The sequence below is a fragment of the Caretta caretta genome, chromosome 5 (genome assembly GCF_965140235.1).
Source record: "Caretta caretta isolate rCarCar2 chromosome 5, rCarCar1.hap1, whole genome shotgun sequence".
Classification (NCBI taxonomy): Eukaryota; Metazoa; Chordata; order Testudines; family Cheloniidae; genus Caretta; species Caretta caretta.
The window spans coordinates 38,396,216-38,423,515 of NC_134210.1; the positions used below are offsets into that span (position 1 = coordinate 38,396,216).

The 27,300-nt window shown below is 42.9% G+C and overlaps 1 protein-coding gene and 1 long non-coding RNA gene across 5 annotated transcripts in view; one reads left to right on the forward strand and one right to left on the reverse strand.

The window, feature by feature from the left end:
• PDE4D (phosphodiesterase 4D) overlaps positions 1-27,300 on the reverse strand; it is a 749,511-nt gene that overhangs the window by 447,678 nt on the left and 274,533 nt on the right. The window lies entirely within an intron of this gene.
• Positions 5,869-8,805, forward strand: LOC142071998 (uncharacterized). Its single transcript, XR_012668282.1, has 2 exons — positions 5,869-6,022; positions 8,480-8,805. It is a non-coding gene; the product is annotated as an uncharacterized LOC142071998 (long non-coding RNA).

The following is a 27,300-nucleotide window of genomic DNA, read 5'->3' on the forward strand; positions in this document are numbered from 1 at the left end:
ATCATTTGTAAAAATATTGAATAGAACTTTAACCAGGACATATCCTTGTGGAACCCCACTCAGTATGCCCTTCCAGCTTGACTGTGAACCATTGGTAACTACTTGGAGTATGGTTTTCCAACCAGTTTTGCACCCACCTTATCGTACGTTCATCTAGGTTATATTAACCAAGTTTGCTTATGAGGCCATGTGAAACAGTATCAAATGCCTTAATAATGTCAAGATATATCTATTGCTTCCCCCTGCCCACAAGACTTATTACTCTGTCAAAGAAGAATATTAAGTTGGTTTGACATGATTTGCTAATCTAGCCATGTGCACGATTAGCAGGTTTAAACTAAAAATTTATATTTCAAGATTTAAACAAACAATATTAATGAGGAATCTCCACTGGCCATCTGCCTATTCATCATTAATACAAGTTATGTCCATTAGGCTTTTTAGAGAACACAAATGCGCCTCCTGTGTGGGAGTTTCCTTTGCATTATTTATTGTGGTTAACATTCACTTCTTCTACACAAAGGAGATGTGCCACTGATTTCAGTTGGGCAAGGATTTCACCCCAGGTGTCTGGTAATTTAAGATGCATGTTATATTACAGAACCTCAGTGTTAAGTATTACAGTGAAACACAGTAAAAGACTTACATCATGTTTCCATTAATTTATCATTATTATAATTAAAATAATAAGAAAGGACCAGGATCCTGAGGCTTTCGAGTCAAAGAGAAGGCAGTTGGTGTAACAAAGTTGAACTTGAGCAGTTTAAACCAGTCGTTCTCAACCAAGGGTACGCATACCCCTGGGGGTACACAGAGGTCTTCCAGGGAGTACTCAACTCATCTAGATCAGTGTTTATCAACCTGGGGGTTGCAGCCCCCGCCCCCGCCCAGGGGGGTGGAGGGGAAAGAGTCACAGGATGGGTTTAGTGGAATCACAAGTGCAGGGCCGGCATTAAGGAATAGTAAATAGGGCTACTGCCCAGGGCCCCGTACCGCAGAGGGCCCCATGAAGCTAAAATACATGCTTCAGCTCTGCCGCCTGGGACTCAGGCTTCAGAAAAGGCACACAGAAAACAGGCTCAAGTATCACACTGAAATGTAAGTACGATATTTGTATTCCAATTGATTTATTTTATAATTATATGGTAAAAATGAGAAAGTCAGCAATTTGTCAGGAATAGTGTGCTGTGACAATTTGTATTTTATGTCGGATTTTGTAAGCAAGTACACCTCTACCCCGATATAATGCAGTCCTCAGGAGCCAAAAAATCTTAGCGTCTTATAGGTGAGACCGCGTTATATCGGGGTAGGGAGAGGAACCGCTACTTGCCCCAGCTCACCTCTGCGCTGCCTCCTCCCCGAGCGCGCCACCGCCGCCTCTCCACTTCTCCTCCCTCCCTCCCTCCCTTCCAGGCTTGCCACGCCAATCAGCTGTCTGGAAGCCTAGAAGGAGGGGGGGAGAAGCAGAATGGTGGTGGTGCGCTCAGGGGAGGAAGCAGAGGCGAGCTGGGGCAGGGAGTGGTTCCTCTGCGCCCTCCCCTTACTTGCTGCGCCCCCCCTGCCCCAGCTCACCTCTGCTCTGCCTCCGCCTCCTCCTCCTCCCATGAGCACGCCACAGCTCTGCTTCTCCACACTTCTCCCCGCTCCCAGGCTTGCCACGCCTGATTGGCACGGCAAGCCTGGAAGGGAGGAGAAGCGGACCGGCAACCGCGTACTCAGGGGAGGAGGCGGAGGGGAGGTGAGCTGGGGGGGGGGGGGGGGCGCAGCAAGTAGGGGGGGCACAGAGGAACCGTTTGCGGTAACACAAATTCGGATATAACGAGGTAAAGCAGCCCCGCTCCCCGGAGCGCTGCTATACCACATTATATCCGAATTCGCGTTATATCAGACTGCATTATATTGGTGTAGAGGTGTAGTATTTAAGTGAGGAGAAACTTGAGATACACAAGACATATCAGACCCCTGAAAGGTGTACAGTAGTCTGGAAAGGTTGAGAACCACTGGTTTAAATTGCACATGCCATCTCCCATCCATAATGCCATTTTATTTTTTCTCCAGGGATGTCTTGAAATGTCAGCCGTTCCCAGGCCAGGAAAAGCATTTCTATGAAAACTCTATGAGAAGTTACAAATAGAACTTTTCAGGTGAGAATATGGAGATGCTGCTTCTACCATGCCAATTTCCAACATTTAAAAACTGCATTCTTCTCTCTATTATGCAGTTGATGTCAGTTATAATGTGCTCAAGCATAAAGATGGCTCCCATACAAAAAAAGTTATATATTCAGGTTATTTTTTAAATTGTAGTGGTGATTTTTATACTTTCCTTCTACATGTTTTTTTTATTAAAACAAAACTCTGCTTGTCTATTTTAAAGTTTTTAAATGGGATCTCTCCATTTTAAACATGCTCACAAAATAATAGTGTAGTATGATTGTCATGAGCCTCTTACCTGCCTAATACTAAATTTTTTCTTCAGGTAACCTTAGAGCTTAATCCATACTGGTCTTTTTCCGGTACATTTTTTATTTTGAAAGATGAACATCTTTATTCTCAGCTTTCCCCTGACTTGGAATCAGCCCACGCTTTCTCTCAAATTAACTATGTTTATTTTATTATAGTAATAAGATTTCTGTCTTATTTTATTGATGAATCTTGTTAAGAAAAAATACTATTCAGGTTTTGCCAATTCTCCTTTAGAAGGCTTAAGTACATATACTGAAGTCCAAAAGGCATAATTAAGGTAAGTTTCCACCCTGTAGCATGACATTCCTACTATCCTGCATGCTTGCTCTACTAAATACCTGAGGTTATTCTACAGCTGTTCTGACCATCTGTTGGCTATCTAAGTTTGTCCTCATGTTGATCTCTCTGTATATGATTTATTTGTAAAATTCACTCTTTATTACACAATTATACAGATACAGTCTAAACTAGCCATTCAAGTACATATCCAGGGTCCGGATGGGCTTGTACGGTCTGGTCAGCCATGGCTTCATTGCTACTGTTATTCAAGCTAACTAGATCAAAGCTAGCTCAGGCTGCAGTCACACTGACTGCAGTGTAGATATACCTTTATGCAGCATAAGGGTATGTCTTCGCTACCTGCCGGATCGGCGGGCAGAGATCGATCCAGCAGGGATCGATTTACCGCGTCTAGTCTAGACGCGATAAATCGACCTCTGGGCACTTTCCCGTCTACTCCTGTACTCCAGCGCCACAAGAGGCGCAGGCAGAGTCGACGTAGGAGCAGCAGCAGTCGACTCACCATGGTGAAGATATCACGGTAAGTTGATCTAAGTACGTCGACTTCAGCTATGTTATTGACATAGCTGAAGTTGCGTAACTTAGATCGATCCCCCACCCTCTAGTGCAGACCTGGGCTCAATTACACATAGGGCCCTTTTGGCCTGAAGAACAACCCTAATCGTTTAAAGCCACCTTAGTTGCCCCCCGTGTTTAATTTGTGCCAAGGCTTGCCAGGGCTGAGCCTCGGTACCTCTAGGCTTGGCAGTTCATAGCCCCGGTACCTCTGGGCTTGCCGCCCGTGTCAGTTATGAAAGTACAAAAATTGCTTGAGCCCCGGCACTTCTTTCATTACAAATTAAGTAGTGGTCACCCCCTGCTACTGGGCTGAGAGTTCTGTGCTGTGCCTCTAAAAGGTGTAGTACAGACTCTCACATGCTATTTCTTTGTGACTGAATATGGTAATGTGTGCTCCAAAGGAAAAAAAAAATCAGAGTCTAGACAGAATGTAAGATTGAAAATGAAAATGAAACATTTTCAATGGTATATCCTTTTCTTCAAGTGAAAGAATTAGGTCATGGAGAACTGCAAAACACAGTGAAGGACAAGGTATTCTCTGAGATTTCCCACTCCCTGATAAGTCAGAAAAAATACCACTATTACTTTGCAACAATACCACTTGGTAATACCTATTAGTTGTCTGTGATGCTAATATCCTGCACAAATATTGCTGCCAACTCTTCAGATTCTAGGCACAGTGCTCTCCTTTTTCAAATTTCCAAGATCAGTCAGTTATTCAGGACTGCACATTTCACCAACTAAATGATTGGTAAAGTCAGTCTACATTTAGCCTCTAGCATTCCTTGAATGTTTGACCTGCAGAAGTGTGCAGAATTGTATTGCAAAATGTGCAATTCCACAGTGGCATTCTGATAGCTACAAATCCTGCCCCCCCCCCAATCCTTTTCCTTTTTGTCAATGTCAACTCAGTGGTACTGACAAAACACAGGAGGCAAGGACCCCAGAAGGTGATGCTCCACAGTAGTTTTTCTTTTTTCTTTTCTTTTCCTTTTTTTTTTTTTTAAAAAGCAGCACATAAAACATTTCAGCATTTCAAAACATTATTGCTCTTCAAACTATTCACAAAGGAACCTCAGCCCATGCAAATCTCTTCTGGTTTCAAATTTCACAACTAATATTTTTATTGTTATTTGATTATGGTCATGAGGATAGTCCTCCAGATGCCTCATTCTCTAATTTCCATATGACAGTTTCATTTTTCACAAAGTGTCTGTATTTTCCAATATACTGTAAAGTGGTATAATCCCTTTACATTATTTAATAAAACAAAAAGTATTTTAAAAGCAGATTTATCATTTTGGTATTCTGTGCTTTTGGCTTATAGCATTTATAGAACAAACGAACAAGTCCTCCAACAGTGTTGTTTGAATTTCGCCCATGACCACCTTGGTTACAGCAAACCTGTATAAAATCAGCTTATAAAATGCAAGACATTAATTGTTCATACAAGTGAAGAATTACACTGTACATAAATGTTGCAAAGCAAAACAAAAAAATGCTGCTTCCTTCCGTAAGGTTTCAAGGGCAACTAAAAAACGAACTACTAGGACTTAAAAAAAATAAATAGAGGAAAAGAACAGAAACCATTAATGCAATCAGTTTTAATGTTGCTAGCAAATTTACAGTCCATGACAGCCATACTAAGTGAATGTTATTTACGCGTGTTCTTTTGGTATAATAGAAGAGATGGGAGTAAAAAGGATCTGCTGAATCAGATCTTCTGTGGCTGCTTCAGTACAAACAGTAGTTGAGTTCTCAGTAATTAATAACCAGCTGCACATCTTGAATTAAGGCCAGATGGGTCCAGCAATTTTAAGTAATACAGAAACTACTTGCCATGCAGGTAATGGCTGCAGTGAAATAAATTAGCCCCTAAAAAATGTAAAATCATGTACTAAAGTGATAAGGGCATATTTCACAATCAGTTTCATGGCTGTTACTTTATTTCAATTGTTTTTATTTTTAACACACTTATTTTCATGTATGAAATCACTGATGCTTTGGGGTTGGGACAGAATCTACTCACCAATCTCCATCACAAGTTATTATTGGTGGAGCCGGTTGCGTTTGCCTATAGTTAAAGGTTCCGCCGCACCATTATAATACCCTGTTTTCAGTTGCTTATAACTTTACCAAACTTTAACCATTTGAGCTGAAATTTTCCATGCCCGGTGTCTGCCCCTGGCTAATTTTAGGGGGACAATTTCAACAAAATGGATCATATTTCTTTCAGAAAAAGGTTGGGGGAAAATGTGGTGTTTTGCCTGTTAAAAAAAACGTATAACTGGTTTTCTGAGAAGTTCTAGCTCCTTCATGCTTTGGGGCAAGGGCTTGAAATTCAGTGGGAAGCATCATCCTGGTGTCAGGAATGGGTGTTTTGCCATCCCTAATAAAAGTTGCCCAAATTTGGCCAAGTTATAAGCCTCTGAAACATTGCAGTTCAACCAGGCTTCTGCAGAGACTTGTTAGAGTTTGGCAGCTAAGCTCCCCAAAGATTCCATGCATACCTGGCATGTTCCAGCCTAGGGGCTGCAGGGACTGAGCAGGACTTCACTTATAACTGATGCTCCTGGCTGTTGGGGGCCACTGTGGCACTGGGAACCTGAATGAAGGCTGTCTCCCGTGTGCTCAACACTCCTATCTGTGCCCAGGCAGCATGGAGGAAGAGAAAGATGCAGCCTAACTCAAGTACAAAGGTAGGAAGGGATGAGGGAGGCAGCAGAGGGTAAATGGAAACAGAGAGGTTGCAGGTGCCGGGGAGGTGTGGAACTAGAGGTGGTGATGGCTTGGGCGGGGGGTATATTAGTGCAGAGGGGAAGGGGAGCAGGAGGTGTTGGATAGGAACAGAAGTGGAGAGGGTGGGAGTCCGGAGCTGGGGCATGAGGAGTTGTATAGGATCAAGGTGGGAGTGTGCAGGAGTTGGGGAGCTGGAGAGGTTAGGAAGGAGCAGAGAAGGAATGGAGATGGTTGTGGACACAGGAGCAGAAGTCTATGTTCCCCTCTAGAACCTGGAATGAAACCCAGGAATCCTCAGTCTCTACATATTCCTCTGCTGTAGAAGTTACGGTTAAGAAAGTTTAATGCTACCCCTGGAAAACTGGATTCTATCCGTGCCTCTGCCACCGAGTTGCTGTGCGATGCTGGGCAAGTCACTTAAACCAAAAATCACAGGAGGCCGCTAATGCGGTGTTCCTTCTTTTCTGGGTGCTAAGACTTCATGACTACAACTGAAGTTGTTTGAAACAGTGCTTTGAACATACAACATGTGCTTTTAAAAATATACAAATGAGCATATAATGTGCTAAGTACTTTGGAACATCAGCTCCTAGGTGTCTCAAGTTGCCACTCAAAACTAGTGGACATTTTGTCTTTAATCTCTTTGGACTTTAATCTCTCAGTATTTTTGTTCCGCATCTGTAATGGAAATAAAGATTCCACCAGTTGTCACAGGAGTGGTTGTAAATATAAATTCATTAATGTTTGTGAAGCACCCAGAAATTATAGTGATGAGTGCTGTAGAAAAGACCATGACATAATTAACAATTTTGTATTTATAGCAGGGTTTGAATGCTGAGTATTAAGTAAGGCCTGGGGACCACACATTGAAAGAGCAGAATTTAAAAAAAAAAAAAAAATGAATAACTGCCCATTCACTGAATGAGGCAGGAATTCTGTGGGGGGAAACAGTATGCAATTGCTTAATTAAAGGCTGTATCCTAACGCACAAGGGTGGACAAATTAAGGTTACATGAGCAACCATAATTCTGGCATTTTCTAACTTCTGAGTGTTTGATTTTGCAATCTTAACATTCTTTTAATGTAGAGTTTTTTTGAATTTGTGTAATGTTATACAGAGCTCAGTTTAGACACTGTTTAAGTGTACAAAGTGGAGTGTCATAACCTGGTAAATATATTTAAACGGATGCAAAAAATTTTATTTTGGCACTCACTTGCATTAAGCATACCAATCTGCCAAATTGTGCATAGTTTATCCCCATCATCATAGTCTCTGAGCACCTGTGATTTAAGAATAAAAAACTAACCCTATGTAGCCATGAAATTATTTGAAAATTTGAAAACTGATATATAAATATTCTAGCCCTGAGTAAGATTATTAACATCATATCCCTTTAAAAGTACGCACAGAAAATCAGGATGGGCAGCTGCTTGGCTGGGCTTTGTTCTCAATAGCCCACACACACATGGTCTCTTGGCTTCCTACCTGCATTCCCATCTGTCTGAATGGAAGGGATCCCAACCACAAGATGGTCAGAACTTTTCTCTCGCGCATAATTGACAAAACAGAATTATTTTAGATGGGCAAATACCATTTCCACTGCAAGAACTTCCTCCTGTGTGAATAAAGCAATAACAACACTAAATCCTGTAACACTTTTTATCAAGTACTGTCTCCATACCCAAGCCTTAATCCAGACAGACAAGAGACACGGAAATCTGAGGCATGCAGATATTTTGAGCGTTGTTTTCCTACTGCCTTCTCAATAATCTTAACCCCAAAACAAAACAGACTGTCAACTAACCAGACTGTCAGTATCAAGGGACGGTTTCTCATTCAGAGACCATACACATACTTTTTAAAAGACAGTCACCACCCTACCCACAAGACAGGTACTGACAACCCCCACCAACTGTGTACTCAGTACTTCCCCTCTGGTCTTCCTTAGCTAAAGCACAGATCATGTCAATTCAGTATGGAAGTTTTGGAAACTTCACCAAAACCTCAGTGAGGAGCAGGCTGAAACTCAAATAGAGACTTAGCATTTACTCCCTTGACGAAACGCTTTGTCACCAGAAATGTAGACAGTTGAGTTTAAATTATAGCAATTTTATCTGAAAAATATGAGATACCCTGTGTCTAGGGCACTGAACTGGTAGTCAGGAGATGAGAATTCAGTTGCAGTTTCTACAATTGTGTGAATTTAGGGAAGTCATTTCACTTATTTGTGCTTCTGTTTCTCCTTCCATTTTTGTCTGTCTTGTGTATTTAGACTAAGCTCTTCAGGGCAGGGGCCATCTCTTATGTCTCTTTGTCCAGGACCTAACATAATGGGGTCCCAATACTGATTGAGGCTTCTAGATGCTAATGCAATAATACTATTCTTGCTAATAAATACAACTCTTCTTCACAACAGGAGGAACTTGAATCAAACCCTGAAGGAGAGATCAGGCTTCCAGAACCTTAATCCATCTGTAAAATGGCTGTATTGACAACTAACTATGCCACAACCATGTCAGGAATTAATTAATGCCCGTAAAGTGCCTTGGGATTCTCACAATAAAGGCACTGTAGAACCAAGCACTTATTGTTATAACACAATATCCACCTCTCTGGGAAATGAAGAGTAAACAAACCTACAGTTTCACGTCTTCCACCAGAGAAAGAATTTAAAGAATGAAAATTATGAATAAATATAATACAGTAAAATTATCTGAATATTAAACTTTATTTTAACTAGCATGGTATGTGACTTATCTCTGATATGCAGTAGGGCTCTCATACAGCCAGATCCATTTTTCACCAGCTTAGCAGTAAGAATCTTACAAATAGGGCAGGAACTCCTGGCCCCATTGAAGTCAATAGAAAAAAACTCGGGGGGGGGGGGGGGGAAGGGATTAGAATTTCACTCCTGGATGCTAAGCAAATACTTTTATCTCAAATAAGATGTACAGTTCATACGTCATGAGCAGAGGTACTCATTACATGATCTTACACAATGTAAACAACAAAAAGGTTGCAGTTTAAAAAAAGGCAAAATAGATTTATTTTTAAATATTGGAACATTTCTCATCATCATTTGTTTCCAGTTTTTATACTAAATCTGAGTAAACCATATTTTTCTGATTTTATTAAGCTTATGCAGTTCATGCTATATGATTTTAGTCTCATCCCACAAACAAAGGAAACATCAGAGAAATAAATGAAATCTCCAGGCTGGCTGGCTTTTCCCATGACGTCAAGCAATATAGCAAGTGAGCCAGGAGCATGTTATAGCACATATCTAAGCCTTTTCTCTGTCTGTATGTACAGCAAGTTCTTGAATCAGTTTCATCTTAAATTTGCCTTCAAACTTAGTTTTACATTCAGAGCTACCCTCCTGTCATGAAAAATGTTGACATGTGTACATTACAGAGGGCTAGATTGTGCAAATTGCACACAGCCCTATACTGGAGACAGTGCAGATGCACACACGGGTAGGAGTCATTGGAGTGACACAGTAGCCTGAGCTTTCTGGTGAGCTGGCTGCCTTGTACCTTTGTGGATTGCACTAAAATTGATATTGATCAGTGAGTGTAATGGCTTGAGAATAAAGTCTTTTCTCTTTTTTTTATATTTCTTTGCATACTTTTGGCCAAATCCAGGGACTCGGTACCCAGCCCAAGCAGTGGCTGGCTGTGCACTAAAAGGACCCTTTCCCTTCATCCCTCCAGTCGATTATGCAAGGACTACTTTAGCTCAACAGCTGGAGTGGAGTCTGTTAAATTGTTCTGATCACAAGAAAGGACTGGAAGATAGAGAAACTCTAGATCTACCCATTCCCTTCCTACTTGTTTTGTACTGCCAAATAGGGAGCCCCTGAAAAGTTATGGTAATCCCTTGCAGAGGATCCTCTACCCCATCTACTATGCCCTGTGCAGTAGAGTCACACCAGATCATCCAGTAAGAGTACAAAGGCCAAAAGAGCAAACACCAGTTAAGATTCCAATAACAAGGGGGCAACGTTAAGCCTTTGCAGGATACCATTCAAGTATCCAAAAATCCTCTGTAACAATCAGGGTCCAGATGTCCCAAAAGAAGAACAGAAGGTTTATGGCCCCAAAATGAATAGTAGAACCAACTGATTGCACACTGTGTCGTTGTACTATGAAAGTATATCAAGTAAGGTGTTTTATTAAAGCTTATAATGTTCTAAACTTAGTAATCATTATGAAATATGTATGCAGGCTATGGTTAGGAATTTATATATTTGTATATACAGAGAATTGTGCTTATATACTTTGGCTCCATCTCACAGCAGTGCAGTGAGTGATCAAACAGGGAGAAGCACCTCCCAAGCCAGATGTTTACACAAAACCGGACTAAAGTTCTGATCCATTGTGCAGCCCAGGAAAAGACATTGATGGGCCATTAGTGTTAATGGAAAGACACTGAGACAACTGGGGATTTTCCCGTTTTGAATATCTATTGAGTCTGAAGAAGAAAAAAAAATTGCAAATCTTTTTCAAAAGGGAGGGTTTTGAATTTAAGGGCATCCAAAAACTGAGGGACAGCCTCCAGGAAGCAAGCTGTCCATGAAAGGATGGATTCCCCCCTATAGCTAGGGGCATGCTGGGAAACAGTTCAAAAGCAATAGTAACTTATATTAGAAAAGGGATTTTATCTAATACGGAAGTGTAAAGCCTGGGGATGTCTATGTTTATTTTCTGTGTCTATGTTTGTTTTCCTTACTATTTCATCTTTGAAATTGTGGTTTTTCTATTAAATACACTTTTTGTTTATTTTTACCCCAAGCAAGTATCTGGTGTGCAAACTGTGTGTACCACAGTTAATTAACTGGGTTGGGGTCTAGTTTCACAACTTTTGGTGGCAGCAAACCAGAGGGGAACAGTCCAAGCGTCTGGTAGATAAGCACTCTGGGAGGACAGATTTGGGGAGACTTGAGGCTGGAGGGGCTGCTGGTGTTACCCTGCAAGGAGTAACTGAGCTGATGAGAGCCAGGGTGAGACCTTATGCTTGGGGGCTGGCTACTGGCCACCATAGCTGTACAACTCCAAGCCTTGGAGCGCAGGTGGTCATATAACCCATTATCAGTCGGGGTGGTTCCCAAAACATCACATCCTCCATTCTTTAATCTTCTGATTTGTTGTACCTCCTCTAAATGATTCTGTAGATGTAAAGGCTTCAACGCTATACACTAGCCAAGATCACATTGCATAGAGTAATAATACTCTCTACTATGAAAAAATGACAAAGCCAAATACATGCCTTGTATTTATTTATATCGCAGTATTTAGTTGATGCAATGTATATTTTCATTATTTCTTTTGAAGATGATGTACAATGGAGGAAATTTTGTTAGGGATTTTTCTACTACTATAGTATTGTAAGGATTTTTCAGTGAAGTACTTGGCAATGAGTTGCTTACAGTGCTTTGAAAGTTTGGTGAATCTCATCTTTACACAAAACACTCCATCTATTTTTAACATTTTTACAGTAGTAAAGAAAATGTTTATACGTATACAAAATAAACTTGATTACAGAATTTTTTTTACCCATTCTGATGATTACAGAACAAACAGTATCCTTAATAGAGCATGAAGGAGGATTATTTTATTTCCTTGTATACACCACTACTTGGCTCCCTTTTAATGTGCCTCACTGTCACACACTGAATAAACCTTATATTATGTGCCAGCTTGGTGGGACAACCACAAGGAAATCCAGGCTAGGAGGAAACTGCAGGGTTCTGTAATGCTTTGGGAAGACATTGGAGTATCTTACCATATCGGTAGGCCAAATGGAACAAAAAAGCCAATACAGATAGAACCAGTAAAATTTGCATGAGTGTGTTTATTTTTATGCCAATAATTCTACTTCTTACCGAATCCATCAAATTAGGATGTAGAAAAGGTAACAGTAGAGTGAAAAATAACTAGCTAAGAGAAACTGTCTACATACCTTCTCATGCCTTAACCATAGTTGTCAGATATTAATTGTAACAACTTAAGGACGGGGGCTTTGTTTTCTGAAATGTGATCTGCAAAGTGATATGTTCATTTACGGAGCATTAACACTAACAGAGGAGGATTACAATACTCCAGAGGTGTGCCTTCACCGCTGTTTCCTCTATAAGATGCCAGGAAAGTACTTACAAGTAGTCTGTCCAAAAGTACTGAATGTGATTTTGTTAAAAATTTGCCAACATGTTTCCTTGTGAAATTTGCACAAAACTGAGTAACAGCAAAAACAATATTATTTTTTAAATTCGAATTACATCCCTCCTTCCCTAAAACCACTACTACACATCTCCCTGCATACAATTTCAGAACCATATCTGTACATGAGCGCCACTTTCCTTTGAATCTATGAAATAATATTTTACATTTTTTAGTAGATTCTGTGCAATGTTTTTTATAAAAGGGTCTGAGCAGTTTTTTTCTGTGTTTTATTACTTATGTTTTTTTCCTTAAACAACTTGACATGAAAGACATTAATGGTAAATACAGGGTTTAGCACAGGGGTCTCAAACTCAAATTACCACGAGGGCCACATGAGGACTAGTACATTGGTCCGAGGGCCGCATCACTGACCCCCCTCCCCGCTGCCCGCACCCCCACTCCACCCCTTCCATGAGGCCCTGCCCCTGCCCCACCTCTTCCCACCCCTTCCCCGAAATCCCTGCCCCCAGGGGGTGCAGGATGTGGCGGGGGCTCAGGGCAGGGAGTTGAGGTGCATGAGGTGTGCAGGGTGCGGCAGGGGGCTCAGGGCAGGGAGTTGAGGTGTGGGGTGCAGGAAGGGTGAGGGGTGTGGCAGGGGGTCAGGGTGCAGGGTGCGGCAGGGAGTGCATGAGGTGTGCAGGGTGCGGCAGGGGGTTAGGGTGCAGGAGGGGTGCGGGGTGTGACAGGGGGCTCAGGGCAGAGGGTTGGGGTGCAGGAGGAGTTCGGTCGGTGGGGGGGCTCCAGCCCCGCACACACCGGGGGGCAAGGCAGGCTCCCTGCCTGCCTGCCCTGCCCCTGCGCTGCTCTGGGAAGCGGCTGGAACCTGGGGGAGGGCGCGGCACAGGGGTCTGTTGTTGCCCTGGCTGCTCCTCCAGGTACCTCCCCCGAAGCTTCCATTAGCCACGGTTCGCAGTTCCCGGCCAATGGGAGCTGCAGGGGGCGATGCCTGGAAGCAAGGGCAACACACAGACCCCTGTGCCCCCACCTCCCAGGTTCCGACCGCTTCCCGGAGCGGCGCAGGGGCAGGGCAGGCAGGCAGGGAGCCAGCCCTGCTCCCGGTGCACGCCAGGCCGGAGCCGCTGTAGGTAAGTGCTGGGGGGAGCAGGGAACTGGCGGGCTGCTTTTTTGAGACCCCTGGTTTACCAAATTGATAGAAAACAACATTTGCTGGTTCTCTGTGTGTGCACAAAATTGTGCACTTGCAAGCAAGATCTCACAGACAGGGCTACTCCAGAGTATTGAAAGAGACAATATGCAATTATAATTACCAGCCACTATCAAAATGGGATATATAATCTCAACCGAGCACTACTATAATAACTGACCCATTCCAGCCCAGACTCCTGGGCCACACTCTCTGTGGCTGCTGCTCCCTGAATCTCTGCTGGCCCTGGAGTCGGGTCCATCCACCCGGGCAGCTGTTACTGCCTGTGGGCAATCGAGGAGCGGCAGGGAGATGAGGAGCAGTCACAGCCCCGAACCTGTGGGCCCTAGCAGGAGGAGGAGACAGGAGAGTGCCGCAGCCACCTGCCCCATGGTACCAGCAGGTACAACAGCTGCCCCGCGCTTCCCAGCTCAAGCTTCTGGCCTCTGACCTGGCCAGGGGGTGGAGTCTCAGGGGGGAGAGAGAAAAAAGTGGGGCCAGCACCTGAGGAGGAGCAAGGTATGGGGCTACAGACCGGGGTGGGGCCCCCCAATTGTATGTCTAGCCTTCCTCAATGCCCCACCCCTTTTCAGAGAAGTAATGAAAGTCATTCAGTAATGTTTTATGAAGTGCTTTGAAGATAGCCAATAAAATGTTTGTATTCCAGTAGGTTCTTATACTCTGTCCATCACCATGATATCTGGTGACTTCCAGCATTGCATTAATCAGCATGATAAATGGATTTCATCACAGATATAGGCAATAAGATTCTTATATATCGGGGTTTGTCTGAGGTAGAATGGTGGGGGGGAAAGTGTTGTTCCTACATAGACTTAAGATTTGTAGGTTCAATTCCCATTTTGAATGGTTCACAATCTTTCTGTATCAGTTTATCAGATAAATTCATACCAGGAATTGCCACTTTCCATTTAGCTATGGTAATTCTAATCTGAAGTGGAGCTTGTACTGCTCACAACTGCAAGAGTGGGGTTTGGAGCAATCCAAGCTTCATTAAGGATGTCATCATATACAAACTGTAACAGGATGCAAGAGCACAGCTGCATTCCCGGTGAATAAAGAGTAATCTCCAGATCAGGTTTTCCCCTCCTACTGAGAAGATAACTTTGTTGAAGGCTGGATTTTTTCTGCTGAGTCATTCTATCAATTTATACAAATAAATGGGAGGACTGGAGTTCCACTGAGAAAAACCTTTAGTGCTAGTGTTCATATGCAAACCCACAGTAGTAGTAGTAGTTTGGAATGACTGTCTTATCCAACTATAAAACATCCAACTTTAATATCACTTTTCTCTTGCTTTCTCCTAATTAGCTTCTATGCTTACCTTTTTCATGTTTGGAATGGTGGCAGTGAAGTGATAAAGCAGTTAGCAAAAGAAATTAGTAGTCCTATAAAGTCCTCAGATTAATAAAAGAAAACTTCTAAAGGCATATAAGGGCATGAACTGACATTTTGGTACATAACTTTAAGGAAAATGAGAATAGAGAGGCCAAAATCTGCACCTCTAATTAATCATTTCAGTTTGTAAAAAGTTTAATTGTCAGAGCCCACCTACAGGGTGGTCAGAAAAAAACCCATAATTTCAGATACAATAATTGATATTTATAAGATTAATAGCTGGCTCTGGAGTGAGTATAAGGGAACAATGCACTTTAAGAACTGCAGACACAGTAGTTCACAAGGAAACAATTGCTCCAATACTTACTCCTGGGACAATTCTGTACCACTGCGCAACCACAGAATTAATGTTCCCTGCAGATTCTCCCCCACCCACAGAATAATTGATTCGGATGGGGAGGTGAAGGGAAGCCATGGTAGGGGTCATGCTGCAGTTAAATCTTTCGCCCACAAGAGGTTGATGTGGCGCTGGAAGAGAGTGCAATTGGCTCATAGGCTGGAGCAACCAACCACAGAAAGGGAGGGGGCAGAGGCTACCTTCCTCACAGTGCCCTGTCTGTGGGGCCAGATGAGGAGGCACAGGATGTGGGTGGGAGGGACACAGAGGGGCACATAGGGTGCTGGGGGGGTCACACAGAGTGGGGTAGGGTTCAGAAGGGCTAATGTGGGGGACAGACTGGGGCGAGGAGATGGGAGCTAGTGTGGTGATAACATAGAGCCAAGGGATGAAACAGAGTGGGGGTGCAGGAACACATAGAGACAGGGGAAGATGTGCCTGATTGAGTGGGAGATGCTAGGGGTCAGCCAGGGTCTGCATGGGGGAGGCTCCCCAATTCCCTAACAATCCCCCCCCCCAAAAAAAACCACTGTTCCATACCTCTCCCATCCACACCCAACAACTCTCCAGGTTCACTCCCAAACTCCTTCCCAGAAGGTACTTCCCTCTCTCTCAGCTCCTCCATTACCCCTGACTCCCTCAAGCCTTTGCACTGTTTCTGAAGGGTGTGGGAAATACATTTCTGTATTGTAGTTTAAATAAATTATTAGTCAGAGTTCTGTATTAAAATGCCTAGTAAATATTTGTCAAAAACATTTCCTGAATCTTATTGTCTCTATTGTTACAGATATACGTGCTGACAGATATTTTTAAATAAATTACCAAAATAATTGAAACTGGCATAATTATATTGTGTTATTTTGACAAATAAAATATGCAGAACTTTGCAGAAATTTAGAATATTGTGCACAGAATTGTAAGGCACAGAATTCCCCCAGGAGTAAATAAGAATGGCACCAGAGATCCTGTGAGATCGAATCTATTTCTTTGCTGGGGTGACATGGTGCCATTTATTAACTGAATTTTCTAAAGATAAATATGAACTTCTAAGCACATTTAGGAGGCCTAAACAGTAATCACAGATGTACATTGGAGATTACCACACCAGTCCTTGCCTACAGACAGCCCCCCAACCTGAAGCGAATACTCACCAGCAACCACATACCACACAACAGAACCACTAACCCAGGAACCTATCCTTGCAACAAAGCCCGTTGCCAACTGTGCCCACATATCTATTCAGGGGACACCATCACAGGGCCTAATAACATCAGTCACACTATCAGAGGCTCGTTCACCTGCACATCCACCAATGTGATATATGCCATCATGTGCCAGCAATGCCCCTCTGCCATGTACATTGGTCAAACTGGACAGTCTCTACGTAAAAGAATAAATGGACACAAATCAGATGTCAAGAATTATAACATTCATAAACCAGTCGGAGAACACTTCAATCTCTCTGGTCACGCGATTACAGACATGAAAGTTGCGATATTACAACAGAAAAACTTCAAAACCAGACTCCAGCGAGAGACTGTTGAATTGGAATTCATTTGCAAATTGGATACAATTAACTTAGGCTTGAATAGAGACTGGGAGTGGCTAAGTCATTATGCAAGGTAACCTATTTCCCTTTGTCTTTTCCTACCCTACCCCCCCCCCCCCCGCCCCCATTCCTCAGACATTCTTGTTAAACCCTGGATTTGTGCTGGAAATGGCCCACCTTGATTATCATACACATTGTAAGGAGAGTGATCACTTTAGATAAGCTATTACCAACAGGAGTGTGGGTTTGTGGGAGTGGGGGTGGGGAGAAAACCTGGATTTGTGCTGGAAATGGCCCAGCTTGATTAGCATACACATTGTAAGGCGAGTGATCACTTTAGATAAGCTATTACCAGCAGGACAGTGGGGTGGGGGGAGAGAAAACCTTTTGTAGTGGTAAACACCCATTTTTTCATGGTTTCTATGTATAAGAACATCTTCTGTATTTTCCACAGTATGCATCCGATGAAGTGAGCTGTAGCTCACGAAGCTTATGCTCAAATAAATTGGTTAGTCTCTAAGGTGCCACAAGTACTCCTTTTCTTTTTACCACACCACTGTTATTGTATTACCAACCCAATACAGCATTCCAGTGATTATGGCAGAAATGATTTGTAATCACTGTAACTGTGAATTTCCATACTTTTAAGTGTTTGTAAACGTAACCTAAATTCTGAGTCTCCTGGGTTTCTAATATTTAGGTTTTAACAAACCTTATTGAAAGTAAAAGATTTAGATTAAATTAAATTTCAGGAAAAACTTCCTAACTGGAAGAATAGTAGGACAATGGAACAGACTGTCTAGGGAGGTTGTGTAAGCACGCACCTTCATTGGAGGATCTTCAAAAGGAGGCAGGATAACCATCTGTTTTGGCTGTTTTAGACACAACAAATCCTGCATCTTGGTAGGGGCTTAGATGTAGGGTGACCAGATGTCCCGATTTTATAGGGACAGTCCCGATTTTGGGGTCTTTTTCTTATATAGGCTCTTATTATCCTCATACCCTGTCCCAATTTTTCACACTTGCTGTCTGGTCACCCTACTTAGATGAGATGACCCTTGCAGTTCCTTCTAACGCTATGATTCTACACACTCAAAACACTAATATGGAGCTACCACCTTAAACTATTTTGAACCGATTCTATTTTAACAAGAGTCTTCAAGCAGCAAGGCCCCTATTAAACTCCTATTGAACTCAATGAGAGTTGCTTAGTGCTCGGTGCTTTGGAAAAATCAGGCCACTAATGTTGGTGCTTAAATATGGACCTAAGAGCCTAACTTTAAGAACTTATAGTTAAATGTATAAGGTTTTAGTGTATAAGGAAAGGAAACCTATACTTAAGTGTATAAGGTTTTAGTGTATAAGGAAAGGAAACAGACCTAAAGGGAAAGACTAGCTTTATTATTTATTGAGTGCCAGTGTTCTTGGCACTTTCCAAATATATAACAGGAGGAATAATTCTTGCCTCCAAATAATTTATACTATAGAAAGAATGAGTAGTACATTCTGGTAGGATAATCTTTAAAGGGACGAAAGGAAATTTGAGATGAATACATATTAAGAGGAAAATTAAATTATTTTATGACTGTTGGCAATTTTCTGAAATCAGAGAAATAAAATTCAAAGAGCAAGAAGATTGCAAGAGCATAAAAACAACCATTAATATTAATTTAAAAGGTGGAAATGAATTAAACAAATAAAAGCACCAATGCCAGGCAACATTACAGAGTACTAAGGAAATGGGGACCAATCAGAGGTCTTGGTTCACATTTTCATATACTTGCATAGATTAACAGAGTCCCAAAAAAATCTGAAAAAAGCTTTGTTGGGTGAAAGATATTAAATTTAGCTGATAATATATTTAAAGGAACCAGGACACCTAGAAACAAGGATGTATATACAATTAATCTTTCTGTGCAGAAAAGCATTACATATGAAGAGCCCAATGCCACACTGTTCAGAAAGCCACCTCAGAGGTCAGGGTGCTCAGCATCTCCAGTGCACTCTGTAGGATCTTTGCAGGATCTGGCCCTAGACCCAATGAGAAAGTTTGTGTTCAGTGAGTTCACGCTGCTGCTGTCTGCTTCATAGAAGAAAATTTTTCATTTTGTGCTTCTGAATGTGTCATTTAGCAGTACAGTATAACTTAAAAAGTATCTTTCAGCTCTTGCACTGTGGACTGTACACACAGTTAAAAGAATGATAATGTTGTTTTTATTTGGTCCAACTGAGTTTATTTCTAGGATTTCTTTTATGTAGCTTTTAAGTTTTGCTTGGATATTATCTTCCAAGTCTGATATGCTGGAAGAGATCTGATCTTCTTTACAGTCTAGTGTAGGAAGTGTCGAAGTGTTAAAAAACTCACATTGCCTCAAAGAGCTTTGTGACTGGCCATTGCAAAATGACCCGTTTTGCTCCAAGTAATCATGGAACTTCTGGGCACAACCTGCTATGGTGGGGTTGGTTGGTTGGTTGGTTTGTTTTTGGCGGGAGGGGGAAGATAATGTGCAGAATTTACACACTCCACAGCTAGACAGCTCTGGTTGATGGTGAAAAGTATGAGTGGGGCCACCTCTGTGGGGTTTCACCTCCTTCCTGACCCTTTTAAGAAAGTTATCAACTCTAGTCAGGAGCAGTCCTCCTGTGAGGGAAATGCAAGCACTGCAGCTAGGATGAGCTTCTTTGAAAGGAAACCCAAGGAAGGAAGGATCTTTTTGCCTTCATACCACTTACTTATTCACTAGTACCCAAGCTACCCATAACCAGACACTTAATAGGCACTTAAGTAAGTATTGATATAATTGTTAGTTTGGATTTCCAGATATTCAGATTTTTTTTTTTTTTTGGTTCAACAAAGAATGAAGTTACTTCACCAAATATTCTACTATTGTTGCTTACACACTAACAGTCATGGTAATGGGAATCCTACAAAAAGAGGAAGATGGACAAATTGCTAAGGATCAATAAAAAAGACTAGCACAAACATATAGGGACGCAGTCAGAAAAGCTGGGCACAAAATGAGTTATACCTAGCAAGTGACATAAAAGGCAATCAGAAGAGATTCTTTAAATACATTAGGAGCAAGAGAAAGATGAAGGCAAGTATAGGTCCTCCACTTAGTGGAAAAGGAGAGCTAATAACTGATGGCATAATGAAAGCTGAGATGTTTAATGCCTGTTTTGTTTGTCTTCACAGAAAGGTTAATGGTAGCCAGATATTTAACACAATTAGTATTAACCAGGGAGAAAGAACACAAGCCAGAAAAAAGGAAAGAATGGGTTAAAGAATATTTAGATAAACCAGATATATTCAAGTTGGCAGCTCCTGATGACATTCTTCCCAGGGTACCTAAGGAACTAGCTGAAGCAAGCTTACAATAGTTAGCAGGTTTCAGAGGAACAGCCGTGTTAGTCTGTATTCGCAAAAAGAAAAGGAGTACTTGTGGCACCTTAGAGACTAACCAATTTATTTGAGCATGAGCTTTCGTGAGCTACAGCTCACTTCATCAGATGTTTACCGTGGAAACTGCAGCAGACTTTATATACACACAGAGAATATGAAACAATACCTCCTCCCACCCCACTGTCCTGCTGGTAATAGCTTATCTAAAGTGATCAACAGGTGGGCCATTTCCAGCACAAATCCAGGTTTTCTCACCCTCCACCCCCCACACAAATTCACTCTCCTGCTGGTGCTAGCCCATCCAAAGTGACAACTCTTTACATAATCAAGTAGGGCTATTTCCTGCATAGATCAAGGTTTTCTCACATCCCCCCCACCCCCATACACACACAAACTCACTCTCCTGCTGGTAATAGCTCATCTAAACTGACCACTCTCCAAGTTTAAATCCAAGTTAAACTAGAACATCTGGGGGGGGGGTAGGAAAAAACAAGAAGAAACAGGCTACCTTGCATAATGACTTAGCCACTCCCAGTCTCTATTTAAGCCTAAATTAATAGTATCCAATTTGCAAATGAATTCCAATTCAGCAGTTTCTCGCTGGAGTCTGGATTTGAAGTTTTTTTGTTTTAAGATAGCGACCTTCATGTCTGTGATTGCGTGACCAGAGAGATTGAAGTGTTCTCCGACTGGTTTATGAATGTTATAATTCTTGACATCTGATTTGTGTCCATTTATTCTTTTACGTAGAGACTGTCCAGTTTGACCAATGTACATGGCAGAGGGGCATTGCTGGCACATGATGGCATATATCACATTGGTGGATGTGCAGGTGAACGAGCCTCTGATAGTGTGGCTGATGTTATTAGGCCCTGTGATGGTGTCCCCTGAATAGATATGTGGGCACAATTGGCAACGGGCTTTGTTGCAAGGATAAGTTTAGATGAGCTATTACCAGCAGGAGAGTGAGTTTGTGTGTGTATGGGGGTGGGGGGGATGTGAGAAAACCTTGATCTATGCAGGAAATAGCCCTACTTGATTATGTAAAGAGTTGTCACTTTGGATGGGCTAGCACCAGCAGGAGAGTGAATTTGTGTGGGGGGTGGAGGGTGAGAAAACCTGGATTTGTGCTGGAAATGGCCCACCTGTTGATCACTTTAGATAAGCTATTACCAGCAGGACAGTGGGGTGGGAGGAGGTATTGTTTCATATTCTCTGTGTGTATATAAAGTCTGCTGCAGTTTCCACGGTAAACATCTGATGAAGTGAGCTGTAGCTCACGAAAGCTCATGCTCAAATAAATTGGTTAGTCTCTAAGGTGCCACAAGTACTCCTTTTCTTTTTGCGAATACAGACTAACACGGCTGTTCCTCTGAAACCTGTCATTATGCAAGGCACTGCATTTAGCCGTATGGAGTGGAAATCTATCAACTGCATGAAGAAACTTGTACAGATACAGACAGACATCATCTTCCTTTCCAAATGCAAACAGATGGACATCGTACCAAAAGGACTGAAGGTCAAAAATCCATTACAATCTACATACCACACAGACTATGCTGACAGCTTGTGCCTCACGCTCTCAAAGAAACTGCGGAATCACCTGATCAAGATCCTCTACAGCAAACAGGGAAAGATTAAGAATGAGCTCTCAAAAATGGATACTCTCATAAAGAACCAACCTTCCACACAAACTTCCTCGTGGCTGGATTTTACTAAAACTAGACAAGCCATTTACAACGCACACTTTGCTTCTCTACAAAAGAAAAAAGACACTAAACTTTCTAAACTACTACATGCTACAAGGGGCCACAGCAATGGTTCCCTCACCCCACCTAGCAATATTGTTAACCTATCCAACTATGCTCTCAGCCCAGCAGAAGCAGCTGTTCTATCTCGGGGCCTCTCCTTCTGCCCCTCCACCCCCACGAACATGATACAGTTCTGTGGTGACCTAGAATCCTATTTTCGACGTCTCCGTCTCAAGGAATATTTCCAAAATACCTCTGAACAACATACTAATCCACAGAGGTCTCCCTGCCAACACTACAGAAAGAGGGATTCTAGATGGACTCCTCCTGAAGGTCGAAACAGCAGACTGGACTTCTACATAGAGTGCTTCCGCCGACGTGCACGGGCTGAAATTGTGGAAAAGCAGCATCACTTGCCCCATAACCTCAGCCATGCGGAACGCAATGCCATCCACAGCCTCAGAAACAACTCTGACATCATAATCAAAAAGGCTGACAAAGGAGGTGCTGTTGTCATCATGAATAGGTCGGAATATGAACAAGAGGCTGCTCGGCAGCTCTCCAACACGAGTTTCTACAAGCCATTACCCTATGATCCCACTGAGAGTTACCAAAAGCAACTACAGCATTTGCTCAAGAAACTTCCTGAAAAAGCACAAGATCAAATCCGCACAGACACACCCCTGGAACCCCGACCTGGGATATTCTATCTACTACCCAAGATCCATAAACCTGGAAATCCTGGGCGCCCCATCATCTCAGGCATTGGCACCCTGACAGCAGGATTGTCTGGCTATGTAGACTCCCTCCTCAGGCCCTACGCTACCAGCACTCCCAGCTACCTTCGAGACACCACTGACTTCCTGAGGAAACTTCAATCCATCGGTGATCTTCCTGATAACACCATCCTGGCCACTATGGATGTAGAAGCCCTCTACACCAACATTCCACACAAAGATGGACTACAAGCTGTCAAAAACACTATCCCCGATAATGTCACGGCTAACCTGGTGGCTGAACTTTGTGACTTTGTCCTTACCCATAACTATTTCACATTTGGGGACAATGTATACCTTCAGATCAGCGGCACTGCTATGGGTACCCGCATGGCCCCACAGTATGCCAACATTTTTATGGCTGATTTAGAACAACGCTTCCTCAGCTCTCGTCCCCTAAAGCCCCTACTCTACTTGCGCTATATTGATGACATCTTCATCATCTGGACCCATGGAAAAGAAGCCCTTGAGGAATTCCACCACGATTTCAACAATTTCCATCCCACCACCAACCTCAGCCTGGTCCAGTCCACACAAGAGATCCACTTCCTGGACACTACAGTGCTAATAAACAATGGCCACATAAACACCACCCTATACCGGAAACCTACTGACCGCTATTCCTACCTGCATGCCTCCAGCTTTCACCCTGACCACACCACACGATCCATCGTCTACAGCCAAGCTCTGCGATACAACCGCATTTGCTCCAACCCCTCAGACAGAGACAAACACCTACAAGATCTCTGTCAAGCTTTCTTACAACTACAATACCCACCTGCAGAAGTAAAGAAACAGATTGATAGAGCCAGAAGAGTTCCCAGAAGTTACCTACTACAGGACAGGCCTAACAAAGAAAACAACAGAACGCCACTAGCGGTCACCTTCAGCCCCCAACTAAAACCCCTCCAACGCATTATTAAGGATCTACAACCTATCCTGAAGGATGACCCAACACTCTCACAAGTCTTGGGAGACAGGCCAGTCCTTGCCTACAGACAGCCCCGCAACCTGAAGCAAATACTCACCAACAACCACATACCACACAACAGAACCACTAACCCAGGAACTTATCCTTGCAACAAAGCCCGTTGCCAATTGTGCCCACATATCTATTCAGGGGACACCATCACAGGGCCTAATAACATCAGCCACACTATCAGAGGCTCGTTCACCTGCACATCCACCAATGTGATATATGCCATCATGTGCCAGCAATGCCCCTCTGCCATGTACATTGGTCAAACTGGACAGTCTCTACGTAAAAGAATAAATGGACACAAATCAGATGTCAAGAATTATAACATTCATAAACCAGTCGGAGAACACTTCAATCTCTCTGGTCACGCAATCACAGACATGAAGGTCGCTATCTTAAAACAAAAAAACTTCAAATCCAGACTCCAGCGAGAAACTGCTGAATTGGAATTCATTTGCAAATTGGATACTATTAATTTAGGCTTAAATAGAGACTGGGAGTGGCTAAGTCATTATGCAAGGTAGCCTGTTTCTTCTTGTTTTTTCCTACCCCCCCCCCCAGATGTTCTAGTTTAACTTGGATTTAAACTTGGAGAGTGGTCAGTTTAGATGAGCTATTACCAGCAGGAGAGTGAGTTTGTGTGTGTATGGGGGTGGGGGGGATGTGAGAAAACCTTGATCTATGCAGGAAATAGCCCTACTTGATTATGTAAAGAGTTGTCACTTTGGATGGGCTAGCACCAGCAGGAGAGTGAATTTGTGTGGGGGGTGGAGGGTGAGAAAACCTGGATTTGTGCTGGAAATGGCCCACCTGTTGATCACTTTAGATAAGCTATTACCAGCAGGACAGTGGGGTGGGAGGAGGTATTGTTTCATATTCTCTGTGTGTATATAAAGTCTGCTGCAGTTTCCACGGTAAACATCTGATGAAGTGAGCTGTAGCTCACGAAAGCTCATGCTCAAATAAATTGGTTAGTCTCTAAGGTGCCACAAGTACTCCTTTTCTTTTTGCGAATAGTTAGCAATTATTTTTTAGAACAGGTTAGGTCCCAAAAAACTGGAAAAAGGGAAATGTTGTGCCCATCTTGTAAAAATGGTAACAAAGAGAACCCAAGAAACTATAGACCAGTCAGCCGAACTTCGATACTTGAAAACATATCGGAACAAGTTCTTAAACAATTTGTGGACGATAATAGGAATAGGAAGAAAACAAATCATGCCAAAACAACCTAATTTCCTTCTTCGACAGGGTTACTGTCCTAGTGGATAGGAAGAAGCTGTAGGTGTGACATATTTTGATTTTAATAAGGCTTTTGACACAGTCCCACAGGACAGTCTCATAAACAAACTAAGGAAATGTGTTCTAGATTAAATTACTATAAGTGAAAGCACCACTAATTAAGAGAATAAACTCAAAGAGTAGTTATCAATGGTTTGCTGTCAAACTGGGAAGATATATCTAGTAGGGTTCTGCAGGGGTCTCTCCTGGGTCTGGTACTATTCAATGGTTTCATTAAAGACTTGGATAATGGAGTGGAGAGACTGTTTATAAAATTTGCAGAAGATACCAACCTAGGAAGGGTTGCTAGCACTTAGGAGGACAGGACTAGAATTTAAAATAACCATTACAAATTGGAGAATTGGTCTGAAAACAAGAAGATGAAATTCAATTAAGACAAGTGCAAAGCATTTCCTTTAAGAAAGAAAAATCAAATGCACAGCCGCAGAATGGAGAATAACTGGATAGGTGATAGTACTGCTGAAAAGGACCTGTGTGTAACAGATAATCACAAATTGAGTCTGAACCAACAATGTGATGCAGTTGCAAAAAAGGCTAATATGTTGGGATATATTAACAAGAGTGTCATGATCAAGACCCAGCAGATAACTGTCCCATTTTACTCAACATTGCTGAAGCCTCAGCTGGAGTACTGTGTCCAGTTCTGGGTGCCACTCTTTAGGAAAGATGTGGACAAAGTAGAGAAAGTCCAGAGGTTTAGAAAACCTGATCTATGAGGAAAAGTTAAAAAAACTGGGCATGTTTACTCTTGAGAAAAGAAAAGTGAGTCTAGTTTTTGTTTGAAGCTAAATGAGAACCCTATTACAGACTTATTCACATTCACAAACTCTATATTGCAGCTGTAAATAACCCACAATTGAAATGACATATTATAGCATGTAATGCCTGCCTTTCTTCAAGTTCTCTCTCCCTGGTATGTAGCCCAATGGACTTGCACTATACCCTGCATAGTTCTGTGTTAATGGATATTGCATTATTTTAGACCTGTTTTGGAGATTTACTTTAAAAAAAACTCAGAATGGTAGAAATATGCTTCCCTTTGCAATAATACTGGAAACACAAGAGCATGATCTGCCATATTGTATTGGTATTGGTAGATCTAACCCGATAACCTTCTGAAGCTTGCCTATTACCAGCTATAGGTTATCAGAAAGCCCATAATAGTATGTTTCTCAAATTGTGATGTATGTCATTGGTTGTCCAAAGAGAGCTTACAGGATGCATGATGCCGACTACACTTCTTTTACCCCCAAATTATTGCAACTTCATTTTAAAGAAGAACCTATATTCCTCTAAAAGGAGTTAAAAACACCCTAGCTACCCCTGCTAGTGGCTGCTTCTATGTAGGAAGAGACGAAACAGCTACCCTCAAGAACCAAAACTACTGTGACCAAAACTACGGAGCAGTTAAAAATGCATAAATACTTTCCTAATACAGTATACTCTGATTCATCTGCAACTATATTTTCTGAATTCTGCATTATCCAAATCCCTTCATCCTTCTCCAGCATGAGATATGTTCACTTTGCAGCATGCATCTCATGCTGGGGGACTAGGAAGGGACTTGGACAATACAGCAATCTGAATAATAGAGCAGAGACACCCAGCCAGGGGGGAGCAGCAGAACCCCTGGCCAGGTGGAGGCCACCTTGCTATGAATGGCCCCACCACTTCCCAGAAGCCACGCCCATGCTCCGCCCCTTCTCCAAGGCCCTACTCCCTCTCCCCTCTCTCACTCCATCCACCCTCCCTCCGTCGCTCGCTTTCCCCCACCCTCACTCACTTGCACCAGGCTGGGGCAGGGGATTGGAGTGCAGGGTGTGTGTGAAGGGTGCGGGGAGGGGGAGTGTTGTGAAGGTTTAGCTGGGGGTGCAGGCTCTGGGTGGGGCCAGAAATGAGGGGTTCAGAGTGCAGGAGAGGGCTTAGGCCTGGGGCAGGGGCTTGGGGTGGGGAGTCTGCAGGCTCCAGGAAGGAGTTTGGGTGCAGGAGGGGACTTCAGGCTGTGCCAGGGGGTTGGGGTGCAGACAGGAGGAGTGCAGGATCCCAGCGGCACTTACCGTGGCTCCGAGGAAGAGGTAGCCAGGTCCCTGTGGCCCCTAGACACATGGACAGCCATGAAGGCTCTGCAGTGCTGTGTGCTGCCCTCGCACCCACAGTTTCCTTTGGTTGCGGTTCCCGGCCAATGGGGTCTGTGGGCCTGGCACTCGGGTGGGGGCAGCATGTGGAGTCTCCTGTGCCTAGGGGCAGCAGGGATCTGGTGGCCACTTCCGGGAGCTATGCAGAGCCAAGGCAGATAGGAAGCCTGCTTTAACCCCAGACCCCTGCTGTGGTGCCAACTGGACTTTTAACAGCCCAGTCGGTG